At 44.8% G+C, this 13,786-nt stretch overlaps 1 protein-coding gene across 23 annotated transcripts in view; it reads right to left on the reverse strand.

Moving 5' to 3' along the window:
- ELMOD1 (ELMO domain containing 1) overlaps window positions 1-13,222 on the reverse strand; it is a 67,157-nt gene extending 53,935 nt beyond the window's left edge. For 3 of the 23 annotated variants that reach the window (XM_065581492.1, XM_065581488.1, XM_065581484.1), the window contains exon 1: window positions 1,044-1,182. The gene's annotated coding sequence lies outside the window, so the exon portion shown is untranslated. Of the gene's footprint in view, window positions 1-1,043; window positions 1,183-8,487; window positions 8,685-12,285; window positions 12,827-12,878 lie in introns of those variants that run through there. The other 20 variants (XM_042854994.2, XM_065581499.1, XM_065581493.1 and 17 more) reach the window with 18 other exon arrangements.
- Between the last annotated feature and the right edge of the window lie 564 nt (window positions 13,223-13,786).

Raw genomic sequence — 13,786 nt, forward strand, 5'->3', positions numbered from 1 at the left:
TTTCACACAGCAAGCCTCTGAATGTGACCCCCCCCCTAATAAATTAAACACACATTTAAATATATTTAACACCATTATAAATGCTGGAGGCAAGTGGGGTTTGGGGTGAAGGTTGACAGCTCGCGACCCCCCAGGTAATAACCTTGCAACCCCCTGAGGGGTCCCAACCCCCAGTTTGAGAACCCCTGTGGTAAAGGGTCTTTCAGCAGAGGGGGTCTCTTGGTCCTGAGTCCCATCTCCCATGTAGGTGTAAAAACTTACTGGGATTGGCGCATAGTATCCATACTCAGCATGGGATGGCCAGTCAGGGACCCAGACTTTCCTATTGCTGCCCTCAAGCAAGTTAACCCACCCCCATGACACTAAGACCTAAGAGATTGCTGCCACCACACCCATGCTGGGAAACTAGGTCTGGGGCTGAGAGTTCTGTAAAATGGTATCTTCAGAGAAGTAGAATTACAAAGTATCATAGAATCATAAAATATCAGGGTTGGAAGGGACCTCAGGAGGTCATCTAGTTCAACCCCCAGCTCAAAGCAGGACCGATCCTCAACTAAATAATCCCGGCCAGGGCTTTGTCAAGCCTGACCTTAAAAACCTCTGGGGAAGGAGATTCCACCACCTCCCTAGGTAACCTATTCCAGTGCTTCACCACCCTCTGTGACAAAGTTCTGTCCTTGACTCCGTGGGTCCTGCGTTTCCGGACAGATTTTTGCTAGCCTCAGAGGCTCACTGTGACCCTCCACATAACCCTTCTCTCTCTAGAGGCAAGGGTCACAGTCTACTGAGCCATTTTCATCATAAGCCAGCAAGGGAGGTGAGGAGAAACAACCCTCCTTCACACAGTCTCTGTTGTCTCCCAGTATCAATGATTAATCAGGGAGGGGAGGGGGGGAGCCCGGGCCCGCCCTCTACTCCGGGCTCTAGCCCAGGGACCCTAAACTTAGCAGCTATGAAAGCTGACTTTTTGGAAATAGGACATGTACAATTCCCTGGGCTACTTCCCCACAGCAGCCCCCACTCAATATCTTCTTCACAATTACCTCAGGGCCTCCTTCCTTGCACCTGATATGTATTCGTACTACTTCATTCCTCCAACAGCACAGCTCCCTCCTATAGCTCCTGACACCCACCCCGCACTGACTAACTGAGAGGCTTTTAACTAGTTCCAGCCAGTCCTTAATTGGCTTCAGGTGTCCCAATCTAGCTGTCTCTCCTGCCTTCTAGAAGGATCTTAATTGGCCCCAGGTGTCTTGATTAACCTGGAGCAACTGCCATTTGGTTACCATGGTACCAGGGATTTGTTTAGCCTGGGGCTAACATACCTGTTCCTCACTACTTTACTGTAGCCATCTGGCCTTGCCCCATCACACCTCCTAGTGAAAAAGTTTTTCCTAATATCCAACCTAAATCTCCCCCCACTGCAACTTGAGACCATTACTCCTTGTTGTCATCTGCTACCACTGAGAACAGTCTATATCCATCCTCCTTGGAACCCCCTTTCAGGTAGTTGAAAGCAGCTATCAAATCCCCCCTCATTCTTCTCTTCTGCAGACTAAACAATCCCAGTTCCCTCAGCCTCTCCTCATAATTCATGTGCTCCAGCCCCCAATCAGTAGTTTTCCTCTTATCTAGATCACCCCCTTAAATGCTGTTCTTTTTGAGGAACCCAGCAGTATTCACTTCTAGAAAGTGGTTTCTTACACTGCAGGAAGACGTACCTGGCCTTAACTGGATACATACTAACAGGTATGTTAGCAACAAGAAGAAAGTCAAGGAAAGTGTGGGCCCCTTACTGAATGAGGGAGGCAACCTAGTGACCGAGGATGTGGAAAAAGCTAATGTACTCAATGATTTTTTGCCTCTGTCTTCACGAACAGGGTCAGTTCCCAGACTGCTGCAATGGGTAGTGGTGGCAGATGAGAGAACAAGGAGCAATGGTCTCAAGTTGCAGTGGGGGAGGTCTAGGTTGAATATTAGGAAACACTATCTCACTAGGCAGGTGGTGAAGCACTGGAATGCGTTACCTAGGGAGGTGGTGGAGTCTCCTTCCTTGGAGGTTTTTAAGGCCCGGCTTGACAAAGCCCTGGCTGGGATGATTTAGTTGGGAATTGGTCCTGCTTTGAGCAGGAGGTTGGACTAGATGACCTCCTGAGGTCCCTTCCAACCCTGATATTCTATGATTCTATTCATGAAATTACAACAAATTAGAACAGTCAGAACTATCCCCTTATGATTTCTTTTCGCCCAGAATCTTTATAATGCATTTCCACAAAAGCGTAACAACTCAATAGTATATCGTCCGCTTCCAGAAAAACTAACATGGCAATGGTTTTTTAAACAGCCACAGACCATGATTTTAACTAAAGTATGCTACTTATGAACAATGTGATTCAATTAGCTTGAAACATTTCAGCTAAACCTAATTCTATATTTGGGAAAGTGTCCGGCGATAGTGAAAGAGACTCAGCTTGTGGTCTCCTGTTTTCTGATCAAAGAGATATCAGAAGGAAATTGATAATTTCTCTTTAAATTGGTTGCCTGTAAGTCAAGAATGCTTACATTTCTGTCTTTCTGTGCCAAAAAAGGAAACAAAAACCTCCATGGGTGGTAGGGTACAAGGGCAGCACACACTACCAGATTTGTTGGAAGATCCAGAGAAGAAAATGCTATAAATAAAGGTTTACAGCACATCTTGGATTAGCAGCAATGAGACACTTTTTAAAGAAAAAAATATTGTTTATATCAAATATTGACTTTTAGCTCTTAAGTGATTCTTACGGTTGATTATATCTTGCCATGCTAGATGGAAACCAACAGCAATCTGAAAGGTTAAGATTTGCTAGAGGCAGAGATAAATCAAAGGTAAACTGCTAGATTTCACATCTTAATTCTAAAGTTGTGGTTTTGTTTAAGAAAGAAAAGGAAACAAAACAAAAAAAGAAGGTCTCCTGGGCACAACTGCAGAAAGAAAATCACCCTACTCAAATTAAATTTTATTTCACAAAGAAAAAGAGAAAACCAAGGCAGTTTTGTTTGTTTCACAGAGGCCTAAGCATGCATTTGACTAGCGAACTCATCTGACTCACTAATGCTTATTGTAGCGTTTGAGTCATAAGAAAGCATCAATACTGAAAATGCAGTGTACTGATAATACACAGATGACCCATGATGAAGACATAGAGGTGACTCCACATCATTAGAAAACTTGTAATTGTTGCTGTTCCCTTTTTTTAATGGGATGTAGATAATCAGCACAAATCACATCATTTGTTGTTGAAACTGCCTCGCTAAAGAAAATATGGGAATTGTACAAGGTTTTTGTTTGTTTTGGTTTTGAGAGTCAGCCATTTTAGAATCTCCAGAATCTAAACTTTTTCATTTAAAAAGTATTAAGTCTAGTCCTTATGGTTGCAAAGTAACTGTCACATCATGAACTGAGTTTAACCAACATAATGATCTCTGCCTCAGACATGGTCTACACTAGCAAATTAGTCAGTTTAAAGGCATCAGTCAGGGGTGTGAAAAATCCACACCTCCCTGAATGGCATAGTTAAGCTGACCTAAGTCCCCATGTAGACAGTTCTAGGTCAATGGAAAAATTCTTCCATCAACATAGCAACTGCTTCTCAGGGAAGTGGATTACCTACGCCAACGGGAGAACTCCCCCTCCTCCCATTGGCGTAAGTAGTATCTACACTGAAATGCTGCGCATCTCTGCTGCTGTAGTATTTTAAGTGCAGGCAAGCCCTCTGTCTGCAGACAGTCTGGAGCAATATCTGTAAAAGGTGTGATGCCCCTCGTTCACCTCAACAGTGTTTATGAGGAAGGGTTGTCCATTGGTTAGAGTGCTAGCCTAGGTTGGGGAGACCTGCGTTCAATTTTTGTTCTGCAAACAAACATCCTTTGACACCCTGGGCAAGTCACTTCATCTCTCCAGGTCTCCATTACCCATCTGTAAAATGGGAATAACAGCACTTCCCTGCCTCACAGGGAGTTGCAAGGATAAATATGTTAGAGATTGTGAGGCATTCAGATACAATGGCAATGGGGCAATGCAAGCACCTTAGATAGTTACATAACTGAAACCTAATGATGTTAGTGCAGTGGTTCTCAAACTAAAAGCGACCAAATTCTAGGGTTTCCTGAGAGCTTTGACAATTCCTAGTATACAACAGTTTATGGGGATGACAAACATTGGCATCCTTCTGATAACCATGGGTCAAAGGGCCAAATGCATCCCTGGTGTAACTCAGTTGAATTCAGTGGCATTATACAAAGGAAAAGTTTTTACTAGTATATTCTGTGAGGTTTGCTTGGAGCAAACAGGATTAAATTAACCATTCGATTAGCACAATGCTGAACAAGTTGCCAGTCAATAAGCACTTTAATTGCCTTCACACTGATTTTGGGTAACAATTGACATGAACGTCTAAGTCTTACCAAAGAGATGCAACCGGACAATGCAGGACAGCCCTTTGAGGCAAAAGGAAGATGATGCAGCAGTACTATCTAGAAATTCAGGGAAACTCCAACATGATTTATATTGATTGAGCAGAAATCCTTCCTATGGTGAAAAGCTCTCCTACCATTGCATCCAGACGGCTTTTGTGGTAGTGACAACTTTACCCTGATGCTACAGAGGCAGACAAGCTGAAAAGGGGTGTGTGAGAGAAAACTATCCTTGTGTTAACATTTCATGGAGTCAAACTACTGCAGCAGGACCCAGGATATACCTTACTCCAGTAAAGTGAGCCAGTATACAACAGTTCAGCAGAAGGATGGCACAGAGGAGCGCTATTTTTGTGAAGCATGGAGATCCTCTGATGGAAAGTGTTATATAAGTGCTAACTATTTATTACAATCCCTCTGTGGATTGCAGGACCCCAGACACAGCTAATGAGCAATACAATTAACTTCTCCTGATGAGTCTGCAGTTGAGCTGACTCAGAAACGAGAAACAGTTATTTAGGAAATTCTATGGCCTATTGATTTGGCTCCTACTTGATGCTCAACGAACGGTTCTGCATGCTGAGGAAACCAGAACAATTCTGTGTGTACGTATGTGACCTTGCTGGGAGCCCTGACTGTCTGCACAATGCACAGCAAAGCACATTTTATGGATTACAGTGTAGAGCCAGCTCTATGTGTTTTAACAGGGTTTGAAAGAGATCTATATGCCTATGGTGAGTAGGAAGTTTTCCCAAGCAAGTGCTTTCAACTTCTGCTGCCAGTAAGCTTTAATTTTATTTTAAAAGTTTGTAGATTGTAAAGCAAACATGCCAAATGTGAACCGGTTATAAACTGATTCAGGGGCAACTTCCCAAGGTTGCAAACAGGCTCAGTGCTTCTGCGGCTCCTGATCATTTCCCCAACCTGCAGCAGTCACCATAGTCTTGTCAGTTTTCACTGTCCCTATTCATAACCCTCTGACTAACCACTAACTGATGCGAATTAGGTCAATTTCACTCTTCTGCTGTTTGAGATCGCTCTGAGCAGCACCAGAGGCAGGCAATGAAGCTAGTGATGGAAGAAGAAAACCTGAACAAGGAAGCTGTGAGCTGAGATGGGAACATTTACAGAGAGTAGCAGAAACAGCCCACCCTCACAGCAGCCAGGCAACTGAGGCCTCAGCAGGGCTTGAGCGGGGCTAACGGCAGAGACAGAATACTTTGTCTCCACTGCAGAAAAAAGAAGGTTTTGGAGACCAAGAAAGAGATTCCAATCTATCAGTCAACTAACAGGCAGAGACTGATATGAAATACAAAGTCATCAAGCAGCGTCAAGGAACAGCACCCTGGTAGGAAATCACGCATCATCCCTTTTCCCAACAACTGGGAAAGGGGTATGTGGAAAGAAAGGGCTGTTTCTCATCAGGGTATTATCTCTGGGCAATGACTATTCCCACTCCCACACCCCTCTTATGCTGTTAAGTGTCTGGTAAAATTTCCAAGCTACATGTGAGAGTTGGTGGTGGTTGGGGGTGGGGGTGGGAATATAGTATTGACAAATAGATTTTTCGTAAATAAGAGTGAGGAAGGAGGCAAAGAACACAATATGGCAGGGGGAAGAGAATGCTGTAAGTGATTAAAGGGAGATACAAGATACACAACATGATTTACTGAAGGAAAGAAGAAGTGGAGTAAAATCAGGAAGAGTAAGAAGCTATAATTAAAGCAAGAAACAATCAGCAGTAAATGACTTTTTAAAAAAGTTCATTAAATAGAAAGTTGATTGACAACATTACCATTATATTACTCAAAATCCAATTGTACACAAAGACAACCATTACACTGCAAAGGATATGTAGGTGAAGATATTTTCAGCCACCAGATAGGTAGGTTCTGGGCAAAATTTTCAAACTCCATCTTTTTATCACTTTACATAGTTGTATTTTCAACATTAGTTTCATTGTCTTTTTTTATTGAAAAGGAAAAAAAGGGAGCAGTCACAGAAGCCCAAGTCTCCAAAAAATTTATGCCATCTTAGAGATTGTGACCTACGTGCTGAAGCTGATAGCGATAACCTTGGCAGGAGAAAGATCTTACGGTTGCATTGTAGTGAATGACGGCTGTGATCCTGCATCTTTGTCATATTATGGAATGTGTCCTCTTGGACTGTGTATACAAACCAAATAATTTCTCCATAGAACATAGTAACTCCGATGTAGAAGTTCCAGACATCACAAGAATAGGAGGGTAGAGTTTCTTATGAGCACCAACGTCACTTGCGAAAGAGAGGCTAACACATCACAAATATCTGTAGGGGAAGTGATCTGGGCTTGTGTCATGGAGTCACCGGGCCGGTGCTCTGGAACTACTCCATACGAAACCAGTCAGGACTCTGGTGTAGCATGCCTCCTCTCTCTGAGCATACACCTCCAGGGCAAGAAACTTACACAGCTTTGACCTTCCTGGCTCTGATCTTGGAGCATTCAGCATCCCCTTCCACACAGTGTGCTTCCTGCACCAAGTCCGCCCGGGCTTGGCTCCTGGGGAAGCCAGAGGGACCTGCACCCCAACTCCTGCAGTCAGCAGTGACTCCCAGCCAGCATGTAGAACAGAAGGGTTTATTAGTTGAGAGGAACAATGCGTAGAACAGAGCCTGCTATCACAGAAATCAATTACTTTCAGCCAACTCCATCTTCGGGAGCCTTGGGCCAGACACCCTGGACTCCCTCCCTTCCAGTCCCCCACAGCAGACGGCCAGCTTCCAACGACCCGACCTCAGACACCCCAGTTGCTCTTCCTCCTTCTCTTTGTCTCGCTTCCTGGGGCAAAGAGTCACCTGGTTGCATTCCCCTATTGAGTCTCAAGTTACAAATGGCACCGGTCATAGTATACTTGCAGACAGCTGGTGCAGCCTCACCTGCCCCAGAGGTCTCAGCCAAAGTCACACACCCCTATTCTCACCACCGAAATATTTGTGCAGGGAAATTAACACAGGGAAACTGAGGCACACACTGTATTCATGCAAAACGGTAAAATTCACATAGGCTCACATACAACGTAAGGGACAATCCCCATTTTGTCACAGCCTGATCACCCCACGAAGTTTTACAATCGCTTATGTGATAATGTACATGACATGAGCTATGTTCCATCAGTTGCTCTTGTGGTGAGGAAACTCTGCAAAATGAAATTCACAAAATCCCCTCCCTTTCACTTGGATTTCCCCCACAGAAATGATTAGATGTCTCTTAGTTTGTAAGTTTCAGTTTCATTCTGCATACTGTGATTTTTTTCTCTCTCTCTTTTTCATAGGAAGCAGCAATAGCTGTGCCATGCAATCTGTATGTAACACAATGAATGTTTCAGTGCTACATTTCCCCTTCTGCACAATACAAACAAAGCTGAATAAGGTTTTTCATTTTATCTTTACCCAATGCCGGGCGCGGTACAAACACAGAGTGATAGTTCTTGCCCCCAAGAACCCGGAATCTACACAGATAAGACAGGCAACGGGTGGAAGGAGAAACATGGCCACCTCACAAAGGCCCCTGGAGTTTTTGCGGAATGGCTTCCATACACAGTGGGTGTGTGGGAGGCTTGTTGTGAGGTCACTGTTCCCTTTTTAGCTCAAGCCCAGAGTTTAAAGTATATGGGGGTGAGCACAACTCCATATCTCCTGCTAGAAGCAAGGGAGAGCTCCCCTTCTCCTCCCTGGCTTGGGCAAGCTGTGCTCCCCTCTCCTCTTTGGCTGGTGCAATGAGAGTTCTCCTCACTCCCTCCCCCACACCAGCTCTCCTCACATCTTCTCGCTGTTGTCTGTGCTGGGGACTATCAAATCCCAAGAAATTAACAATGGGGAAAAATCTGCCCAAAGAAATAATGCTCTCAGTTATGTTCCAAAGAACCAGAACCTGTTTCATTGCACACGTCCAGGTCACCAATGCTATTGATAACTGCAGGAAACAGGGCAACTGAACAATGTCAGTTATCATCAGGGCTGTAGTTTTGTCAAGGTAAGTTTGGGGGAAAAACAGACCTGTTTAGTATGATGATCGCCATGTCAGAGTCGTGAAAACTGAGAAGAACTTCCAAGAACTATAGGCACTGGTTTGTACCCAAAGTGTTTCCATTCTTAGCATGTGCCACTCGTCCTTGTTGGCACTGTGATCATAAAGGATAGTTGACATAGAAGTTTCCACACTACAGATGGATGTACTCTCATGACCAGAAACACTGTAGAGGAGGGTGAGAAGCACAGATCCCATAATTTTTCTTTTTCCATCATATTTGCATGCTTTTGTTTATGCAGGTAACAGATACCAAGTCCACTGAAGTCAATGCAAAGACTTCCATTAATGTCTTTGTATTTTGGAAATGGCTCACAAAGCAACCTGTTCCTAGGTAATTGTAATTATTATTATCCGTCAGCTATAATGGACGGAAGGAAGACGTCAACTGGGGAAAACATAGCATGCCTGTGAAATTTAAACCTAAATAAAAAGGAACTGCACTAGTGATACCGTTTACCTCTTACATAATACACGTAAACAAGTCTCTAATTACAGCCAATAGTATGTGTCTGTGTCTGAAGTCATTCAGTTTAGAGAAGGAAAAGAACACATATAGGATCCAGGTCATTCTATGCTCATGATGCTGCTCTGCTGTTCCTGGTTCATGCACCAGCAGAGCACCATCCTGAACATAGAATGATCTGGATCCTATGTGTGTTAGGTTTAAATTTCACAGGCATGCTATGTTTCCCCAGTTGACGTCTTCCTTCCGCAATCACCTCCATAAAAGCATTAATTGTGAATGAACAATGAATTAATGAAGAGCCAGCATCATTGAAGGGATTGTGGTCTGGGCTATGAGCCAGGAGTTCCATGCAAGAAGCAGGATTAGAATTCAGGATTTGCTCTGCAGCCTTGGGGAAGTCATTTAATCTCTGCACCTCAGTCTCACCAGCTATAGCTGACGGATAATAATAATTACAATTACCTACCTCACAAGGCTGTTGTGAGGATCAACCAATAACAGTAAAGCACTTTGTAAGTACTGTAGCACTTGGAGGAAGGGAGATCATAGCTATAAGACTACAAGTGCAATTCATTTTGGGTGCAGAACCATGATTCCAGCACCCCTGTACCTTCTAGGCCCCCTTCCAGACAGTCCCACTCCTCCAAGCACCTAAGTCACAATTTCCCTCTCTTCATACATCAAGTCTGCAAACCATCTTTTGAACCTTTCAGCTCCTTCTCATCACCTCCCTACACTACAAACTTTCTTCTCAGACCCTCATCAACCTACAACTCTTAGTGTTACCCTCACCAGCATCAGTTAGCCCCACTCTCCATCTTATTTTACCTAAATCCAATCATCCACCTTCATTTTATTCACTCCCCATTTTGGATCTCCCCAAATCACCTGGTTTCCTTCCCAGCACTCTAGCAAGCCCTTTCACCCCATCTGGATTAGGACTCTCCTTCCTTCCATAAACTCCTGAAGATGTTCTGCTCTCCCTGGGCTTTTGGTCTTATGATGATCTATACCATCAAGCAACAAAGACTACTGAGGAGCATCAGACAAATCTTCTTCTCAATGAGGCTTAGCAGACATTCATGAATGGTACAGAGACCAACTCTCCCAATGACCCAGTGGGCATTTAGAACCAGTAGGTCTTGCTCTCCAGCCAGCCCAGATTTTTCTTTTTGCAATTTTCTGCTAGTGCTGCAAGTGGTCCATGGAGCAAATAAAGCTCTCCTGGGTCTGGTTTTGTGCATCTTATACCTCCTCTATATAATAAAGCAGGATCAGTGCCAATAATGATTGCAGCTGGACCAGTGCTGATCACACAGTTTAGCTTTGAGTACAAACCTACTCTGAGCAGGTTTAGAATACAAAATGCTTAATTTGCCAGCAACCACCTGGAACCTTGTGTACCTTAGTGCTCCCACTACACCTGCTAGCAACAATGGGAATTTTAAAAGAAAAGAAAAGCTAGTGCAGCATAGCCTTGAAGTGCCATAGCTGAAGTATGGCTTAGCATTCTGGCTGTTAGCAGTACTAGTCTCATCAGGTTACGATTCTGTGGCAAGGACAATAGAAAAAGATATTTTATCACTTAACAAAATTCTTTGCTACATAGAACTAAAGACAGTATCTATCTATTGAAATTTTGTGCAATACCTGTCCTGTGGGCTCTGACTCACAAAGGGTTAAGAGGCACTTTCTACATTGCTGACATGATAACTTTATATACAGACCTATTCCCTGAAATGCAACAAAGCTAGCAGGAAAGTTAGCAGTGTAAAATTCATTCATATTCAACGGTTTCCCAAAGTTTTTTCTACAAATGGGTATTTGTCTTAATGTGAAATACAACTTCTCTGAAAAACAATGCCTATCAGTTTCAGGCAAGAAGCTAGACAGGCAATAAATAATCTATTCCAAAAGATGAAGTTGACAACCACACATATCATTTCTAGCAACAGTTTTCACTGAAATATTACACCAACTCTAAAAACTAAGACATTAAATTAAAATATGTGGCATTGCATCTGGATTCTCCATGCTTGGCTTAGAAATGTGACTATCCCAAAGATATTTTTAAAGGTAACCACAGAAAGATGCTATGGTCTACTGTTATCACTGCTCCTAAGATCTAATTTATTTAACACCATGTAACAGGATGAAAAGCATGCAATACATCCTCACAGAAATTACTACAAGTAGGCATCAGTGCTCAATTAAGCAAGATGAGCAGCACATGTACATTGAACCATTTCAACTATTCATGGCTGGACAAGTACACAAAATAGTTCTTTCACTGTGTAACCAGATGTTTGAAACAGGAGATGACAATAAGCCAGCAGCAGTGCATCTGGGAAATATATGCTGTAGAGAAAGGAAATTTAACTTTATTTCCTCTATTTTATTTCTATGTTACTTCAGTTTTCTGCTCTCCAAAACGGTATCCCCAATTTAAAAGTGATCTCTGGGTTTACAACTACAAAAGCATGGAGATAAATAATTTCTCTCAAGCGTTTTCTAAAATGGCTCCTTTGTTTCAAATGCCTTTGTCACCAGAACTGTTTATCATCTGAATGTTGAGCTGCTGGGACTCCACAGTAACAGTACTTCTCATCAATTATTGAATACACTGTGGCCTCTTTCCTCCAATACTTGTTTTAAAAAAGGCAGGAGGGGGCAAGGAAAAGGGTAGAGGTTGGTGGGGGATATAAACTTGAAGATTACAATTATGTTGATTCCAGAGCAAACTTTACAATGAATGGGGGTTTGCATAAGATAAGCACCCCAGGGGGCCTGATTCTGATCTCATAGCAGTATAATTCCATTGACTTCAGTGGAGTTATTCACAATGGTGCAACTGAGATCAAATCTGGCCTCAGGTGTTTCTCTCTGCTTTCCTCCATATTGGCAACTCCACTTGTATTAGGATGGTTGTCAAACCATCTGCATGACACAAACACTGCAGAGCTGCAGAGCAAGGCACCTGGATATCTGCCCAGAATTTGCTATAGTCCCTCTCAGTGCTTTAGGATTTTTTGTTTGCCTGCTTAAGTGCAAGAAGCAACCTAATTTCTCTACCACATAAAATCCCACTGAAATCCAAAAGTCCAAAACGTAAAGGGACAAACTTTAACTCCAATGATTTTAATGACAGTTACTCAGCTAAATTCCAAAAGAAAAGAAGACGTTTATGCCAGTTCTGGAGGATTACGAATGTGTGTCACTGGGCTAGACACGGTCGCTATAAAAATGTAGAGCATTCTGCCAAGGATAAAAATAAAAGTCTCTTTTCTCCAGCACTTACCTTCGCTGGCTACTCCCTCTCCTGACAGTGACCTAGGAAAGGCGATATGGGGTAGCTGTCCTGGCACGAAGGGAGGCTGTAACTACAGTCACCACAGTCATCGGATAATCATAAGCTCAAAGAAACTGCTCCACACGCTACTGTTTACAGCCCTGCCACAAGCCTACAGCGATCACCGCAGCATCGCCCCATTCCCGGCCCATGGAGCAGGCAGGGAAGCCGCTGCCCATCTGGCTGCGATGCGGATGGCACCGGGGCGCTGCCAGGCGAGACCCCGCACCCTCTGCGCCCCCGGAGCTCGCGCCTCTCCAGGATCAGATACACCGTCGCTAGGCGACCTGCACGGAGCTTGCTGCTGAGAGCAAAGAGCGGGAGGCGGCTGCTACCAGGCTACAGGATACACAATGCACCACGCCCGGGAGGCTGCACAACCATAAGCGGGAAGAAATGCAAAATGCGCGGGGGGGTGGGGGGGGGTACACACTGTTGCTGGGTCTGTCTGGCAGGGCACCCTGCTGCCGGGCTCCGTCTAGGGCAGCGCGGCCGCGTGCAGGGGGAGGGGGGATTACAAGGCGCCCGTGCGGCTCCCTCACCTCTCTCCTGCCGGCGGCGAGTGCTACGGTCCCATAGCGCCGCAGAGCCTCCGCCGCTCGCCAGCCTCCCCGCCGGCAGCTGCCGCAATGAGCCGCTGGTTCGGCTGCACCGGGAACAGGCGGCGCTGCTGGAATGTGGGTCAGCAGCCGCCGGGGCGCGGGGAGGGGCCGCGGGCGGGGAACAGGGTGCGGCTGCCACCTACTGGCGAGGGCGGAGGCGGCGGGGCTGAGAAAGGGGGTCAAGCGCCTGCGCGGCTGCGGTCCCTGTGTGCCCTGGGGCAGGCGGGACATTGCCCGGGACCCCTGTGTGTGATGGGGAATGGCTGCCCTAGCACCCCCCTGGCAAAAGAAAAGGTAAAACTGACATGCATTGAGGGAGAGTTTTTGCCAGGCTGATATTAGCCCTTGACATGTCCCCATCGCTCTACAGGCATTAAGGGATCAGGGTTGCAAGGTCAGACCACTGTGGCTCTCATCCAGCAAATCACTTAAGCAGCTGCTTAACCCTGAAATTAATGGGCCTACTTGCCTGCTTGGAGTTAACCAGGCGCTCTGCTAGATGGAGGGCAGGGTGCTCAGCACCTTAAAAGATTGAGGCCAGAGCAAGGGTCTGATTTTGTGGGCACGGTTTTGCACCAGGGATAAACTGCATTCACTGTTCTGTGCCCACTGTCAGTTCGTGCTTTTCCCCCTGGCAATGTGTTGCATACACAGTTCATTGTAGGCACTGAACTGCAAGCTCAGCAAAGATGAGATAAAAATGCTACATACAAAAATAATTCTTTGCATAGCGGACTACAGTCTTAATTGCATTAGTCATACTTACTGCATGCAGGCACTAGAAATGTGCTGGTGTACTTTGTACTGTATATAACCTTTTGGTTCCCTTTTCCCTGTGCTCCTACTGA

The sequence above is a fragment of the Chrysemys picta genome, chromosome 1 (assembly GCF_011386835.1).
Source record: "Chrysemys picta bellii isolate R12L10 chromosome 1, ASM1138683v2, whole genome shotgun sequence".
Classification (NCBI taxonomy): domain Eukaryota; kingdom Metazoa; phylum Chordata; order Testudines; family Emydidae; genus Chrysemys; species Chrysemys picta.